The 18,936-nt window shown below is 40.0% G+C and overlaps 1 protein-coding gene and 1 long non-coding RNA gene across 2 annotated transcripts in view; one reads left to right on the top strand and one right to left on the bottom strand.

Annotated features, from left to right (window-relative positions):
* The window catches only part of LOC124165718, a 75,404-nt gene that overhangs the window by 29,122 nt on the left and 27,346 nt on the right, over positions 1 to 18,936 (top strand). The gene's annotated exons all lie outside the window — the stretch shown is intronic.
* On the bottom strand, positions 3,877 to 18,891 carry LOC124165719. Its single transcript, XR_006866296.1, has 3 exons — positions 18,405 to 18,891; positions 12,512 to 12,728; positions 3,877 to 4,457 (listed from the first exon to the last, which is right to left on the bottom strand). It is a non-coding gene; the product is annotated as an uncharacterized LOC124165719 (long non-coding RNA).

An 18,936-nucleotide genomic window follows, 5' to 3' on the forward strand; every position in this document is an offset into this window, starting at 1 on the left:
AACCAAAAATTTTATAATACCTAAATAACATTGTTGTAGGAGTCTGAGCCACGGCCGTTGGAAGGGGGATACGTTAATTGTAAGTTGATGTTATCGGTGGCATATTATTCATCTAAGTATGTAATTAGAACGATTTTGATGTTTACTAATGTCCGCTTAGCTTTTATATGCAATAACTTCATCCGTTTATTCGCAGGTATCGGAGAATTCGTCGTTTAGGACTGCCTGTGCTTGTATTATGAGGTGAATTCCAGTCAATGCAACTTTTGCTCGCTGATTGGAGACATCTAGGAACATTTTTGGGCGCGACCGGAGTTGGAGCCCCTTATTCGGCAATTGGCGGATTGGCGGCGGTTTCTAGATCTATTTTCCCCGCGCGTTATGGTTACTAAATTTTTATCAACAAATCAAAAATTTCATCAAATTTTCTTTGTTATTACAGCAAAAATTAATAAGAAATTTTACTGAAAAAATTACTTAATTTGATTTTGGACGATTGTCGTCATCCACTTCAAGATCTCTGACCCAAGGGGTATATAAACTTATATAATGCCGTTTTTGAAGGCTTCAAAAGCGTCAGGGCTCACCGAGTGACCGTGGTATTTTCGCCACGCATAATACCCATCAGTCTTCTTTGGTCTCATAGTTAATTTCATTTGCCTTTCACGCTTAGGACATTCATAACTTCACGCAATCAAACCTTCATTCATACACCAATTTTACACGCTTTTTTGTCCGTTAACAGGCAATAAAGCGAAATATCCACTAGAATATTTAACCTCTCTTGAAAAACATCCAAATTCTTTTTGTAATCCACTTCCATCAGAGTCATGTTCGAATGTTTTATGAAATGGTAACTTCGATAGTAAATCCGATTTGTTGATAAAAATTTAGTAACCATAACGCGCGGGGAAAATAGTTCTAGAAACCGCCGCCAATCCGCCAATTGGCAATTAAGGGGCTCCAACTCCGGTTCACCCCATTTTTGTGCCAAAATAGTGTAATTTTTAACGTGACATCTCCCGTTAAGCTACTGCTAATAATCACAGTGCCAGTGGTTGTAATGCACAAAGTTTGACAAGGTTGAAAAATATCGGCCAAGAGTTATCAGTGTTCCATCGTGATTGAATTGTAAAAAGTGCTATTACGCTATCGATAAATGTCTAACAGTAAAAATTGTCAGTGGCGTGTTAACTTCTGTTGTTCATCGAAAATATGACATTTCACGATCAAGCTATTGAAATAAAAACTGTGCGTGAAGTTTGTTATTCCGTTATTTCGACGAATAGTAGTGAGGAAAGTCACCTGTGTCACTTGTGTGGGCTAATTTAAGGCTTAAAATCAGTGAATAAATAGTTGTTTTCATCATAATGAGCTCTGTTATTGCAAGTTGTACGTGATAGTAGTAATACAAGAATGGTATTAACTTCCAGTTTTTGATAATTGTACTTGCCTATTTCCCTCTATATTTTTATGGTATATGCTGGTAGGTATATGTTTATGGATTTACCTATATTATTGAAATAAGTTGTAGCTTGTGTGTGTTTTGGCAGCGGAACCGATTCGCGATCTCACATGTGGATTGTGTGCAGACTGTTTTGCTGTGAATTCGTACCGTAGGACGGATAGGACTACCTTCTCCGCTAATACGGCGTTGCCAAATTCAACAGCACAGCTTACTCTAATGTCAACAGCACAGCTTACGATCGTTATCCTCCAGTATCCTCAAGTTTCTTTTACAACTCGATTTACCGCCGGCGTATACCAATAATTTGTCTTAACAAATTCCATGAGGGTCGTGCCATCAATTTTTGGTGTCCTAAAAAAAAGGCTGGTGATCTAACACCCCCTGCCTTTTTTTTAGGTGGCTTGCGGGGTATTATGCAGATGTAAATGAGTTTCTGGTGTGTTATTTGAACGAGCGGCAACGTTATCATCCATTTTTATGATGACTAAAACATACGAATTGAAACGCTTGTCCTTCATCATCCCGATGTCGCATTATTAATATACCAAGTAATACTGGAGGCACAATAGTAATAGGAAAACTTGCCCAAGAGTAACAGAACAAAATAAAGTGACGATGAGCGGCTTAATACTCCCTCAAAACAAATTTTCAGCTCAGCGTATTTCCCAACTCCCTACGGTTGTTAAGGCACCTATGACGTAACGCCTGGCCTCGGCAACGCTCGGGTTTCTTCGCGCAGTGGTCGGCTCAGAGAAATTTTTCTCGATTTTAAATGCATTTTTATAATTTATTTTGATGTTGAATGGAGAAACTTAAGGTATTTTTGCGAGCTAATATATCCATTTTACTTATTCCCAATAGTTTTTAGAGCAATCGACGACCCATGCAAGTTCCTCATTTCCGCGCGTGTTCTGAAGGAGTTAAGGCCACAGATTGCACCGTGATTCAAGACGGCATTCTCTGAAGGAAATATACCACTGGACTGGAAAAGTGCAAACGTTACCGCGATATTCAAAAATGGAAGATATAACCCAGTCGAATATCGACCAATTTTATTAAAATTAATTATAGCCAAGTTACTCTAAAATATTGACGTTTGCAATGTCATGACGTTCCTGGGCAGTCGTAACTTCCTCCATGGCTTCCGGAGAGGTAGATTATGCTATACACAGCTCGCTATCTTTTATCACGGCTTTCTCGAATATGGTGAATCGAAAACACAAGTTGATACATTACTTCTAGATAATAGAAAGCTTTTGACACGGTAAAAAAAACATACTTTTATAAAAATCGAAGTAATGCAAGCTGAACGAAATATTAGAAAACTAGAGTTGCGACTTTCAGAGTGATCCTAAGCAAAGAGTAATTCTTGACAGAATTAGCTCTGAAATAGTGAATGCGACATCAGGTGTCTCACAAGAAAGCGAAATCTGCCCCCTTTTCTTCATGATATACATAAATGACCTTTCGTCTTGAATTTGCAGTTCATTTGCTGACGATGATGTCATCTATCGCTAAATTAGTGATCACTCTGACTACTGTTCTCTGTGTATTTCGGATAAGTATCAGTCCTGCTTCATAAGGGTACGCTAGCAGTATACTCCAAGTGAGGCCTTATTAGAGCCAGGTTGCTCCTATCTTTTACATTTCTATGGCATTTACCGAGAAGTCTTTTTACCAATCCAAGTTTACGGTTGGATTTCCTACACACTTCGCGTATGTATTTACCTCACGCAAGATTCCGAGTAATGGTGTCTCCTATATATTTACGAACGCGGCATTTGATAATTGCATCCCGTTAGCGGTGAAACTTCTTGAAGAGATGTCTTTTTCTCAAAAATACATAACTATACACTTACTTACGGGTAATTACTCATAAATACACACTGGTAATTACAAATGAGATTTAACGCATGCATATAATGTGATTTTTACCGGTGACGTGGAGCTATCCCACGTCTTATTACTCCTCTTCTTTGTTTTTCCTTACCTTTAACGAAGCAATTTCAACGTCAGCTATATTGGTTTTCGCTGACATCACCATCCTTCTCATTCTAAAGGAAAACTCATTTGACCTTTTTTACTCCCTTTTCAAATATACCTCTTGTATATTTAATAGCAAAAAATGTTTTCCATAGCGTATTGATACCTTTGGTCTAAGTACCTACTAATTAAATTTCGTGTGTAACATTTTTTGATTCATGATTAATGTAATGGAATTACGGATTCGAAACTTTTGGCAATGATTTTGCGAATTTGGTTTTCAGCCACCAATCATTTTTTTCAGGCTAACCAAAATTCCGGCATTTTTGCAATGGAAGGCCCAGTGGCCCTAAATTTTCTCCTTGCCCCGAGAGAGTGGTAGTGATGGTAACGATAATACTCAATTATAGTTTTTGTCGAAAAATATTTAATTACATCCTTACTTGGTTACATACAGACATTTAATTACACTATGTACAGTAAATGCAAATTTACTGCACAAAATCAATGTACAGTAAATGCAATTTGTGAGTACTTTTTTCATATAATTTGGCAAAATACTAATTGTGATTTTGAATATTGAGATCTTATAAATCAACGTACACATGTCGGACTTAATCTCTTCAGGTAAATCTTTCACTAACACTGATACTGCTTATTTACCCACCATGTTCAAGATTGACAAGTAGGTTCCTGCAGGCATAATTAATGTGGCTGATTTTGGTTGAAACTAGGATAAAGTTTCTTCTCCTGACCTTCCTTATTATTACAACAATGTAGTGTTTATGATCTTGGAGTATAGGTCATTATATACTCCAAGATCATAAACACTACATTGTTGAAACTAGGATATACTGATACACCAATACAGTATTCCAAATAATGAAAGAGTAAAGTATACTGTCCCAAACTCTATTTCAATGAACTTCGCATATATCAGTGACCACAGCAGAAATCCTGAGACCATTCGTGCTATGTTCAGGATCTTTTTCGTCAAAACCTCCTCCTGAAATGCATGCAATAAAATTCTTATTTAAAGCATTGAAAGTTAATGTTTGCCCTCATTACCATCATGAAGTACATTTGACAATGAGAATCAGACAGACGTGAGCATCGCAAAACTCAAAAGAATGAAATCACGATAGCCCAAAATCTTTTAATGACAAAAAATGATTTATCTTTTGAGTGACTAACCAGTAAGCTTTACATTCGACCGCAAGAGAAGTCTGCGTATGTTAGATTTTTTTCTTTATTTTGTATCATTGTATTTAATTTTGAATTGAAATTTACGTGACTCAGCATGTCATAGCAAAGACAGAGAGAGAGACCAAACATCAATTCTGAGATACAGAGGACTAAATATGTTCAGATTTCGAAAAACACGCAAGCTGCTGCAAGAGTATTGGAAGGATCTTAATGAAGTAAAGAATTTATATTCCGGTGATACGGTACTTTATCAATATTATCATTAGTTTCAGAATATTTTTATTTATATTGGTGTGGTATTATTTCGCAAATTTGAGGACTCTTTTTTCTGGCAAAACTTATGATATACCTTGTAGGCATTTGATCGAAAAATGCGCTTGATAAAATCGAAATTTTTGGAGATCACCTCTTCGTACAAAAATATTTACAATTAGTAATATTTTCCGGTAAATTTACCTACCACGATGAATTGAATTACAATTATGTTTTAAACTTAGGGCATATTTGTGTCCTTTTTTATTAAAGAATTAGCCTAAAACAGTTATTTTTCAGCATTGCATTTGGTTTCATTTCCGAGGTCAACTAGCACACCGTGAGTCACGCAATCACCGAGTCCCGCAGCACTACACGCGAGCAGCAGTGCGCGCATCGAGACGCAGATTCTCGCGATTCTCGCCCCCGTCGGACACGGAGTAGCTGTTCCCTGCAGGCAGTTTATTCAAGTGCGGCTGATCTTCTGTGCGCTTCGCGTCAGTATTATTCTTATTGTGCTTCGTTTATCACGACAACTGACAACAAGGAGTTCTCCAGCATCTGCGCGCCTTTGGGCGCCATGGATCTCGAGTCCTCGGAGTCTCCGAATCCGGAGATTGCATGGGAATTTGAGAAAGCAACATGCCAGCCACTCCGGCGGCCATCAGTCAGCCCCGTTCCTGAGGAATCATCCGAGACAGCAGCCAACCAGTCTCCGTCGGCCATCCCCGTTCGAGACTCTGTTAGTCATGGCACTGACCCTCCCCCTAGTGTTAATCATAGTGATCCCAGTGTCTCCGATGAAGCATTCATTAGCATTTCTTTGCCTAAAGCCAAGCTTAACGATCCAAGTGTTCGCGATTTACTCGGCCTTCCGCCGTTGACGCCTAACGTCACTCAATCCAGCGATAGTGCCTTCACGTTATATCGCAAACGACAGCGTATGTCATCTTCGCCTCCGATGTCACCACCTCCAATCGTTACCAGCAATCGTTTTGAAGTTTTTGCCAGTGTAGACTCTGAAAACGGCCCTAATGAGGACCATTTTGGCCCTCTTCAGGACCTTATCCGCAAGCACACCAGCAATGGTCCTCTTCCGGGCCTTAACCACAAGCACTCTAGCTCTGCTTCAAGCAACGGCCCTCTTCAGGACCCTCATCAAAGTACTAGCGCCGCTACGCCTCCTAGACCGCAGCCAGTCCGCCCATTGGACGCCGCGTCATCATCCACGGCAGAAGGACCTTCGAACGCTCGCGTAAATCCACCAAGAGTCAAAATACCACCAATTTTTCTGAAAGACGGCAGCCAATGGTCGACTAAAAACAGAGCAATCGCTGCTGCAACTAACAACCCACCAGTCTGCCACTCCACTGGATCTAACATCCGCATCCAATGCCACAATTCCGACGATTTTCGCTCTATTGTTCGCCTGTTTAAAGAAAGAAATAGGGAATATTTCACGTACCAGCTCCTAGAAGATAAGAAGATATTTCTTCTCCTCCGCGGCTTGCAGGCAGACACTACCATTGAGGAAATTCAAGAGGGACTAGAAGCCATTGGACTGAACGTGGACGACATTGTGCAGCTTCGGACAACGCGTCCCCTGAAATCTGAACGCGAACGCCGAGAGCGCCTTCTTGCTGAAGATACAGGCGCAACACTAGAACCTTTGCCTACGCGCTTGCTACCGCTTTTTCAACTAAAGCTGTCATCCGCTGCGGACAAAGACAAGTTTGAAAATGTCACCAATCTCTGCGGACTCGGCGTCAAAATAGAACCATTTCGTCCCTCACCAGGGCCACCTCAATGCGTCAAGTGTCAGCGATTTGGTAACACTCACAAATTTTATGGTTGCAAGTAAGATGTGTTCGATGCGGAGGCCAACACTCTCACACCGATTGCACAGTATTCCGCGCTAACTGTGAAGGACCGCACCCAGCTAACTACAAGCAGTGCCCTCATTACAAGACTTTGCCGAAAAAATGCGAGCTGGACAAACTGCTACAAGAACCGTCCCTGAAAACAACAACGAGCAGTATCCTCCACTATCAAATGTACGTACCAACTCCACTGCAGATTCCGCCAGTCAACAACCATCTCCTGCTTCCGATCCACAATCCTTCCTATCAACCTTATTTACTCCATCCCTTCGGCAAAAAATCACTTCCTGGATTTCTAACTTAGTCAGGCAACTAATTACTCCCTCTACTACTCCCAAATCTGAAATCCTATTTAATGCCATAATCCAAGGAGCTCTTAGTCTGCTGTCCGATGGCTAATCAGAACATTACACAGTTACGGATTCTGCAGTGGAATATCTGTGGACTACAACATAAACAAGAAGAACTACGTCATCTCCTCAATGAACAACTCGTTGACATTGCATTAATTCAAGAAACCAAATTAAAGCCAGAAAAGAATATCTTCCTCCCGGGCTATCAACGCTTCCGGCAAGATCGCGAGGAATCCGGCGGAGGAGTCTTACTACTTGTCAAAAATTCAATTGCCGCGTCAAGACTCCCTTATAATCCATCTTCTTCTGTTGAAGCTGTTGGCGCATCGATTAGAACAAGGATTGGAAACGTTGCCATCTGGTCCATCTATCGGCCACCAAACAACTGCCCGAAAAAAGAAGAATTCTCAACAATTGCATCACTTCTGCACGGAATGGCCGTTTTAGGAGGCGACTTCAACGCTAAAAATACAACCTGGGGATGCAACGCAACGAATCGTCCCGGTAACTTACTCCACCGCTTGCAGCAAGAGATGAACTTCGAGATTCTGGCTCCCTTATCTCCTACTCACTTTTCTTCCCGCGGTTCCAGCGACATACTGCATATCGTTTTAACCTACAAAATTCCTTTGCCAAATCAACCCGTTATCCTAGACTCATCCGCCTCTGATCATCTTCCCATCCTGTACACCATTCCTTGCTCACCCACCGACCGAATCAATCCCTCAAAGCCCAGAATTAACTACAACAAATTCACAAGAGTCATAGGAGATAACTCATTCAAGCTTGAAGATCTTCCGCTGCAAACCCGGTCTGATGCTGACGTTTTCATAGGAAAACTCACGGACTTGATCAACGATTCCGCTGCACAGGCGAAATTCATTCCTCCTCCGACATCGCATCCAGACGCAATTCCCATAGAAATTCTCACTACAATCCGGCACAGGAATGCAGCCAGAAAAGCGTGGCAGCAATCAAGACTGCGAGAAGATCGCATGAAATTCAACGCGCTGAGAAATCGCGTACAAAGACTTCTCACAAACCATCGTAAGAAATCCTGGCACGATAAATTGAAGAATATTGAAATACCTCACGGCAGCATCTGGCCAGTGTCGAAAGCTCTACGCAAACCACGCCGAGATATTCCATCATTGAAAACTGTCAACGGCCGGGCGACCACGGATCATCAAAAAGCCGAAATTTTCAGCGAAATGCTTGAAAAGCGTTTTTCAAACGACTTGCCGTCCGAGTTAGAGGAAGACTGTACCACATCCTGGCTAGCCCTAAACTACTTCCCAATCTCTGAACCTTCGCCTATTTCCTCCTCCGAAATAACCTCAATTATCCGAATCCTAAAACCTAAATCTGCTCCCGGCCCTGATTACATTCCTAACCGTCTTCTTAAAAATTTACCTTCACCCACAATAAACCTTTTAACCAAACTATTCAACTTCCTTCTACAAATTTCCTACTTTCCCACTTCCTGGAAGAAAGCCAAAATCATTATGATCCCGAAACCCCACAAACCTCCAACCAATTCCTCCTCCTATCGACCAATCAGTCTTCTAGACACTCTTGGCAAACTTTTCGAGATTCTCATTCACCGCCGGCTGAAAGAATTCGTCAGGAAACGACGTTCTGCGACCAGAGCAAGCAGGATTCCGGCAGAAAATATCCACAACGCACCAAATTGTACGCCTAACTGAAGCCATCACTTCCGGATTCAATAGCAAATGGATCAGCCACTGCGTTTTCTTAGACCTGGAAGCGGCGTTTGACCGAGTCTGGACCCTGGGCCTAATCTACAAACTGTCTGCTATCGGAACTCCATCATACTTACTCAAAATAATCCAATCCTTGCATCCGACCGTACCTTCTTCGTCCAAGTCAATTCCGCTCAATCCTTTTTCCGCCCAATAACCTCAGGTGTTCCCCAACGAGCCATCCTCTCCCCTACCCTATTCAATATTTATGTTAACGACACTCCAACCAATCCCGAAACCCACCTTTTCCTTTACGCAGACGACACCACGATTCTGGCTCAGGGTTCAGATCCGGAATCCACAGTTGATCGCCTTCAAGAACATATAGATGAATATGAAGACTGGTCCCAGGACTGGAAATTCTCAATAAATCCGAACAAATGCGTACATGTGGTATTTTCCAGACGCCCAAGAGCCGGAGAAGGACCGCGACTTTACTTTAAAAACAAAACCATTCCGAAGCAAGAAGTCGCAAAATACCTCGGCGTGGAATTCGACAAGCGGCTAACTTGGTCACACCACATCACTTCTGCCATCAACAAAGCAAAAGGCGTTGCAGCTGTCTTAAATCCATTACTTCGGCCATCGGCTCCGCTATCATTGAAGACAAAGCTACTTCTGTACAACAGCACCATCAAACCGCTACTGAGCTACGCATCTCCGGCATGGCTTCACGCAGCGCCCAGCCATTTAAAAAGGATACAAACTGCCGAAAATAAGATAATTAGAAGGATCATCGGAGCACCGTGGTTCCTGAGCAACGCCAGCATCAGGAAAGACCTGAAAATCTGCCCAATAATTGACCTAAAATCACAAATTATAAAATTTTCGAAAACGCTTGGCAATTTAAATAATGAAATGCTTGATAAAATCTGGGACTATGATTACACAACCTTTCGTCACAAACAACCCAAAACCGCCCTTAATTCCTCCCACATCCCTTCCCCCTGATCTGATACTGTCAGTGCCATGACATTTTAACTACTTCATAGCAGAAAAAACCTTAAGAAGAAACTCCCTGTAGACAGCACGCCAGCTGGGAACCGGGCGTCTAAACCAAAAAGAAACTCGTTGCGTGCGTGCGTGCACTGACTCCGACTTCACTCCGACCCGACCATACCGACTGAGCAAGTGGACGGTGAATGTGTTTTGCTATCGTGGGTGTGGTCGTGGTCGTGCTCTGGTCGGAAGGTGTGCGACAGAGATCTGCCGTGGTCGTGGTCGCGCTAGTGTGCGCCTGCCCTTAAGGCTAGGATGAGTGCTGCACAGTGGCGGATCTAGGTTTAGACCAAAAATGGGGCAAAATGGGAGTCTGGGGAATTCCTCCCAGCCAAAGGAAAGTTCGGGAATTTGGTAAATTTGGACTTTTCAAGGCTCAAAAACAGCTGTTTTAGGTTAACTACTTGATTATAGAAGATAGATAGATGTCCATAGTATGAAACTAATTTATAATTCAATTCGTAACAGCAGGTAAATTTACCGGAAAATTATAACTAAATATATTTGTGCAGAGAGGTAACAACAAAAAATTTCGATTTTTTCTTGTGCCTGTGTCGACAATTGGAGAAGCCCCCACATAGAACCACTACTGGTGACGCATGCCTGGTGTGGAATCACACCCTGCCACACACCCTGCTGGTGGCTTGCACGGTACCTCGTAGATGTAGATACGCGACTTTGGAAATTCAATTTTAACACGCATGCATTCATTCCATAAATCGCTTCGCCTACTACTGAACCTTTCAAAATTAATCAATATGAAAGACGTTCGCTGTGCTCTACGAATACAATCAATCAACGAATTTATAAACCATTTAGTTAAAAATTTTAAATCCAGGCTCGGGGAGGCTCATAATATACTGCTTACAGACATTTGGTACTACAATCCAAACGTTCCCACCAAATATACACTGCCTTTGCAAATTACTCTTCTATGAGTCTATCCTATGTCTTTCCTTCTTCTAGATTTAGCTATGTTTATTATTACTTTCAAATAAATTTGTAACAATCAATGTGTTTTTGGAGTAACAAAATATAATAATTGAAGAAAACAAAAAGAGAAAATGATTAAAAAAAGAGAGAAAATTAAAGCAATTGAAAAGATCCAAAAAAAGACATAATAATTGCAAAACGATTAAAAATGAAAAAATAAGTAATTATAAATTACCAAAACAATCTCCAAAAAATAAAATAAAATGTATTCTTTACAAGTTCGACTTCTGTTAAATTTCTTTTGTGTATAATCAACTGTTTAGTATGTAAGCTTCTGTTAACGCAAACCCACACTACCCCAAACAACATAAACATATGTGCAAAAAACCCATTGAATTGTAAACTGGCTGGTTGTGGTTAACATGGTTTACCGGTACAGCTTTGAACGCGCCTACGGCGCGACAGATAATGTGATTACATTCCATTGCTCACTATCACACCTGTTACCACCGCAAAAACAGCAAAAAAATTGAAAAGTGAGGGGGTTCTTCACCCCAAAAAATTGGTAAAGTAGTAGCGTAGAGGAAAAATAAAGGTGATATACCGCTGACAGTATCATAGCTCGTCGCCAGCGCCACAACGGATAGGACATGAAGAGAAGGTGTTGCTTATTTTTTTTATTTCTTTTCGTTTTTTTTATTTCTACCTCTTAAAATAGTCTCTGGGTGCAGAATGGATATCCTAAAAAATTCAGCTCGATTGTTTAACATGTAGAGATCGCTTAAAGAGCATAAATGCAATAACATTGAATTTTCCCGATTTTTTTGAAGTAACATTATTTTTAGGGGTAACACACAATTTTACATTCCTTTTGGGCCAAGGCTCAAAAATAGCTGTTTAAGGCTATATATGATTTAACACTTTCCCGGCGAACAAATTTTGAAAAATCTTCTCGGGATTGCGCGCGGGTTAGATTATTTAAGAGCGCCGACGTTTCGGGTACCGACTCGCTACCCATTCTCACGGCTACTGATAGAAAATTCGAAGTGACCGTTGAAGCCCAGCGTTGGTCAACCGGAAAAATCAGCCATAGTCGAGCATAGCTTGGATGAGGACCATAAAATACGGTGGGATGACTCCAGAGTTCTATGGCGATCGAATCATTTCTGGGATCGTTTAACCAAAGAGGCGATTGAAATAAAACTTGAAAATAAGAAAGTAAACTGAGACACCGGTTTTTCGATCAGCAGCTCTTGGAATAGAACCCTTAAAAGAGTTATGCTTGCCAGAGCTAAGTCTACGCTGGTCCACGGTCTTCCGCGACAACAATCGGATTTCGGCCAATCCGGCCCCTCCTAACGATGGGCTTCAACGGTCGGTACCCGAAACGTCGGCGCTCTATTATTATCTTACCCGCGCGGTATCCCGAGAAGATTTTTCAAATGTTTAAGGCTAATTACTTGAAAAAAGAAGACACAATTTTGCCCTTAGTTTAAAACTCATTTATAATTCAATTCGCAACAGCAGGTAAATTTACCGGAAAATTATAACTAAATATATTTGTGCAGAGAGATAACCTCCAAAAATTTCGAATTGATTATTTTAGTTGATTGTTGACGTTTATTGATTTTTTACCGAACAAAACTGATCTTACTTTCTATGTGCTCCACTTACCGCCTGAATGATGTACCGGCACAGTACAAATAATGATAGAATAACATATAATGTCCCATATGCTATTTCATTCGCCTTCGTAAATATCATCAACCACAGGAGAATTCCAGAGGCTTTTTCTGCTGCGTTAAGGATATTGAACTCCCAAATATCCCAAGTTGAATGAGTGAAGTGAAGTGGCGGAGGCAATACAGTTTCTGTAACCGTCATGCTTGACCTGAAAATGCAATACATCGTTCATTATTAGTATTAAAAATTCATTTTTGCTCTCATCACTGTCGCTAAATTCAATGATGGAAAATTAGCTTACGAAAGTTATTATTAGTTTTGTTATTTTTTTTCCTTTAAATTTTCTTCAGTTTTCACTAAGTTTTTTTTTAGTATAAAGGCCACGGGTTCTCACCATGGCAATGCTTTACTGTTGAATTGCGTTGAGAAATTTTCTCGTGGTATGAAAGGTTGAAATTATTACAGCCTTTTGTAATTTAATGTATGTATTTGGATGAAGGTTGAGTATTTTGAAACTGTTTAGTATATGTTTTGGGATGATACCGGTAGCTGAGATGACAATTGGAGCTATATAAACCTGTTCCATATCCCATATTCATTTTATTTCTATTGCCAATTCTTGGTACTTATTTATTTTTCCGGCTATTGTCTTTTCGATGTTATGCGACAGGGGCACAGCAATATCAGCTATGTAACAAGTTCTATATTTCTTGTCAATCAACATTATATCTGGTCTATTATTAACTATGGTTTTATCTGTTTGGATAGGCAAATCGTAGAAAATTTTAAATGCGCTGTTTTCAAGCACTGTTTCGGGGTGGTATTCATAGTGTGGGGTCTTGGTATCTATTAACTTGTGTTGGTCGGCCATTTTTGGGGGATAATTTTTATAACTTGATTATGTCTACTTTAATATTCAGTATTAGCTAACATCTTACTGCCATATATAATGTGTTGGATTGTTTCTGGCACTTGAAAACATCTTCTATATTTGACATCTGCTATGATTTTATCACCTAGGATGCGTACTTTACATAATTTTTAGTGCGAACAACCTTGTCTTGTATTGCAAGCATGAACCCTTCGGTTTCTCCATAAAGTTCTCCCAATGACAACCATTTGTTTGATGAGATTTTATCAACATATGGTTGATTGAGGTCATTGATGTGTCGTCCATGTAATTCCTTCTGGGCCCATAGTTCTACCTTTCTATTTAATAGAACGGTTCTTGTGTTGGTTTTTCCATAGGTCGTGCCATGTTTAAAATTTAATGTTGTTAATTTATTGTCGGCATGTACTATTGATATGTGCGCCATCGAACTGCTTGATTTATCGTAAAAGAATTGTTTTAGTCCATGTATGTATTTGATTTTTGAGGAGCTGCTTTATATCAATTAACCCTCTACCTCCCATATAGAGGGGTAGCGTTAGTCTTTCTACTGCAGCCTTTGGGTGATGTAAATTAAATTTTGTGAATGATGCACGTATTGATCTTTCTATGCCTGCTATTTCGGTTTTGGTCCAGTAAATCACTCCAAATGTATACGTCAACACAGGTACCGCAAAAGTATTGATGGCTTTGATTGTAACTCGTGCATTTAATTCTGTTTTAAGAATGGATCTTAGTCTTTTATTGAATTCAGTCGTTAATTCCTTCTTGATCTGTTTAGTTGCGTTGATTTTGCTTGCATAAAGGGTTTTTGTAGTTCTCATTTGCTTCCATAGATATTATTGACTCAACGTCCGTAATTTTGAAGTCACTGTGCTTGATTTTCTTTTTCTATGTGGAGTAATCTGCATTTATCCAATCTGAATCGCATGTTTATATCAGCGGAGAACCTACTCCTTACAACCAGAAGTTACTTGAGCTGTATTTCATTTGAGGCATAGATTTTAATATCGTCCATGTATAGAAGGTGAGACATAGTAAAACTGGTGTTTGCACTATTTTTTTATTTTGTACCCATATTTAGTGCTATTGAGGGAATTTGGTTATGGGTTCAATGCCTGGCAAAAACAGAGTGAACTCAATGAGTCTCCTTGGAATAGACCCCGTTTTATGCCAATGGTTGGTGTTGTAAAGCCTTTACCCGATATAATGACCAAATGTTTTCCACTTTGCCATTCGAGAATCCATACAAGCAATACGCCAACTATTGGCCGAATTCGGAAGTAGAGCTCCGAGGATACCTAAAGAAACCACGTTGACAAATCATTGGTATTTCTGGGAATTAACTGATTTTTCTAATTATATTTTTGATATTAAGCCGTCATAACGTCGCAAGTAATATATTTTAAGCATTCATATTAATGTAAAATGCCTTTTCAGTTGCCATTTTTTGCTACAATTCATCATTAACTGGGACGGTGGTTTGTTTGTTTAATGCACTTGGGGTAACCGATGTATGGCAATTTTTCTTTTCTAGCCGGCTGAGAATAATGTTATTTTTTTCGCAGGCACTCATTTATGGTCATTAGGAACCCTTTGAGTAATGTCCATGAGATTGTAGAGGATATTTCAGATAAAATTTATTAATTCCTTAATCTTAACTGCTATTTGTCGCTGTCCATAGGAATCGAAATACCTCCTCAAAGCCAAGAAAATCTTCTTAGATGTTTTCTACTTTGATTATCGCAGTGGCTCGACAACTCATCCTATTGCACCTATGTTATCATTACAACAATATCATCGATGCGTCAGCCATGTTGGCAAATTACGTCACTGCTTTCAGCGCCGCCATCGGTGGTATGAGTCTCGAATAGTTGCTTCTAAAAATTTAGTGATGGTGCCGTGGATTTTGTAAGTAGTCAGAACTTTTAACAACCAATTATGTGGGACACTGTCAAACGCCTTACGGTATTTAATATAAGCAACATGAAGATTTCTGTTATTTTAGCGTGATTGCTGTAATATTACAGAATCGATTGTCATTTGCTCCTTGCATCCTAAGGAAACTTCCGGCATCCATTTTGCTCTTCTGCAAGTATATAATGGTGGTCAATGTGGCTATACAATTTATTTGTGATACAAGACGAATATTTTATACATAGCAGGCAGACATGTTATTGGTCGATATTGTGTAGGATCTTTCATAATCATTGTTTTAGGCTCCATGCATTAAAAGGTTTTGTAGATTTTATAAAAGGTGTAATAGATTGAAAGGGAGTCAGGCCTTATTAATAATTGAAGTGGAAAGTGCTTGGGGGAAGGAGGGGCTCCCAGAATACTTCTTAAGTACTCCACGAACCCTACCTTTAATCGGTACAATCATTTTATTATAATAGTAATAAAGCCATATAAAAATCTAAGACAGCAAATTGGTAAATTGACCTAATATCAAAATGGAATTAGAATGAGAAAGTTGGTATCATCACTTAAATGGGTTTTTTTTATTTTAACACAGATATAACCAATGAAAACCACAGCAGGCATGTCAAAGAGTAAATCGACTTCATAACAAAAATTAGCAGTTACAGTTGGGCGCCTTAAAAGATACAATAAATCTTTCCATAGAAAGGATCAAAACCGGTAGGTAATTTAAAACTTACGAAAAATCATTTTACAAGAAGCTGAAATCATCTGCAACTACTGACATCGAAGGTAAATTGCCACATCAGGATGGGGTATACAACTTCTGGTCCTCAATATGGTCGAACCCAACAGAAAGCAATTCGAGTGCAAGTTGGATTGGAAACGAAGAAAACTTACACCTCAATTTATTTGAAATGCAGTTCACTAAAATCTCAACCAAGGACCTTAAAATAGTTTTAAGAAATGCATATTATTGGAAATCACGAGGTCCTGACGGAATTCAAAACTTCTGGTATAAACAGTTTACGTATCTAGATGGAGCCATAGCCAAATGTTTTACCGATATTATTAATAATCCAACATACCTCCCTGAATTCTTCACCACACGATTTAAGTCCATTCTCCGTAGTAGTATATGGAATGCACTCAAAGAAAGAAACCTTTCAGTGCACCTCTTGCAGTGCCCAGCGATTGCATAATAAGAGTCATTCGTAGCAATATTTATTAATTTTACCTTCTGGTGATTATTTTCTATCGCTATTATATCTGTTATCCACATATTAAAGTGAAAGAGACTATATTGCTTCCACACGCTTGCGGCGTCGCCGTACTCTCCGCCGCCGCCGGCCAGAACCGAAGTCGACCGCACGCTCGAAAAAACGATTTAAAATTCGGGGTTAGGAGTTAATGCAAGGTTTGACTTTAGATCCACAATGTAGAAGCTTCATAGAACCACGTAGTATCAGTCACTTGGCGGAATTCCGGGGTAATATCTATTTTTTCTCTACGTTTATGTAAAAAAAGGGCTGAAAACAGGCTCCGCCATTTTGTTATAAATCTATGGTTATTGATGAAAAAAAATCTTTAAAAACCCTTAAAATGAAAGAAAAGAAGTGTCAATTAAGATGGTACAACAGTTTAGTCGATAAAAGTATTCATGAAACCACTGCACGAGGATAAAGTTAGCAATTTTCAGAAAAAAATCGAGGGTGGTCGTTTTTCGCTAAATGTTTTCAACCTTGTCCTCACATATATTGTTAAAGTGAAAACACAGGAAATAAATAATCTGGAAAGTTATGCACAATTTATTTTAGTACGAAGTTTCAACTTCCTAGCTCAAAAAAATCGATTTTGAGGTTTTGGCCAGCTTTTTTCGATTCTAGTCCACTGTGCGCTGTGACTCGACTGAAGGTATGGGTGGGTATTATTTACCATTACTGAGTTATGTGTCAATTCATATCGCTGATTCTTGAGGATATGGCAGACAAGATATCAATAATTGGTACTAAGTTAATACATTCCTCGACTCATGCCTTACATCAAGGTCACAGGAGCCGCAATCCATAGTATTTTCACGCGGCGACGCTGCGGCTAGACCCAATGTTTCCCATACGCAACGTTTCACCAACGGCAAACTAAAAACAATAAAAAAATAGAAATCGATAATTTGCCTTATTTGAGTCTGTTTTATTGCAAATTCATCAAAATATTTGGAATTATTAAGTTATTAACATGCTTGGGATTTAATGGGTTAAGATTTTAAGAGTAATTTGTATTATGTACCTTACATGCGTTTGATATTTATTTTGTCCATCTCTGCCTACCACGTCCTTTAGAATTTCAGATTCCTCCTGAAACATACTGTACGCTGCGGAGCGCGGCGGCGACGGTAAGACAACGCCCTGATTAGAGTTAGGTCATCGCACGGGAAAGAACTCTGCGTCGGGCCGTAATATGTCGCCTTTCCCCTGATACCGCCGCGGCATCCTCCTGTTTTTAGCATATACAGGGGCATATAGTCTTTTGAGTGAGGTACTAAGTTCATTATTGATTGAATTACAAGTGGGAAGCGAACCTAGGTGATTTGGATCCTACAGTTTACCACGCAGCACTTGAACCAGCGAGCAAAAATAGACTCACGCGATGACTCAATTTTTTCTGATAATCCGTAATTCTGGAAAGATGAGGCTCTTGTCTTCAAGTCTACGCTTAATCCTGAAATCGCTGTTTAAAGAAAAGGCGGAACTGCTGAACTACGGCTTATGGTTAGTCGATAGATGCAGATAACCGTACACTTGCGTTTAATTAGAGGTATGTTTAGGTCGTAGTTTAATGTAGAGGTAATCCGAGGCGGATCGTAACATGGAAACTTCCCAAGCTCATCTACCGATCTGCATCACACCAAGTACATAGTAACGATTTCCTTTTTCTCGATTGAGTCCGTTGAACCCACCTTACCTATTTTTTAACAGGTAGGTACATTGTAGGTACGCGTGGTTGAAAAGCCGAGAGGTGACTCACCATGAATGAAAGAATGTGGGAGGGAAAAAGAGAAATGGTAGTAAAACTCACCGGCCGCGGAGTATATTGTCTTCCTATAACTCTGGCGAACGTCTGAATTAAGCTGCAGAAGTAATCCTCTCAGGGCTTCCGAAAACACTCTGCGATACTTCACCCCAGTCCTGCCGAAAGCGAGTCACACATATCTCGCGATCCCTCCTCTTCAATTTCCCCTCTGGCAGCTCGGTGAATCAAAGGTGGGGTAAGGCCGGGAAGAGATTTTTTTTATACGCAACAAAAGAAAAACGGAAGCGCATGGACGCAAACTAACCTTGGAAATATGCCTTGCCTGTCTGCTTCAGCAAACTTTTCACACTTGCAGAAGCTGGACCTTCATTCGATGAGGTCTGGTTCGTAACTTCGTCTTTTTTTATACTTTTCACGTTCCTTCGGCATTTCTCAATATGCGAGTTAAACGCTAACTCTGGATCACTGGAAAGAACTAAAAATCTTCACACTGATACTTATAGATGGTAAAACACCAAACATCACTCGCGACGCGACGGTGACGGAATGACTTCGTCGTCTGATATCTTCGTCGTCT

This window comes from Ischnura elegans, chromosome 9, assembly GCF_921293095.1.
Source record: "Ischnura elegans chromosome 9, ioIscEleg1.1, whole genome shotgun sequence".
NCBI lineage: Eukaryota > Metazoa > Arthropoda > Insecta > Odonata > Coenagrionidae > Ischnura > Ischnura elegans.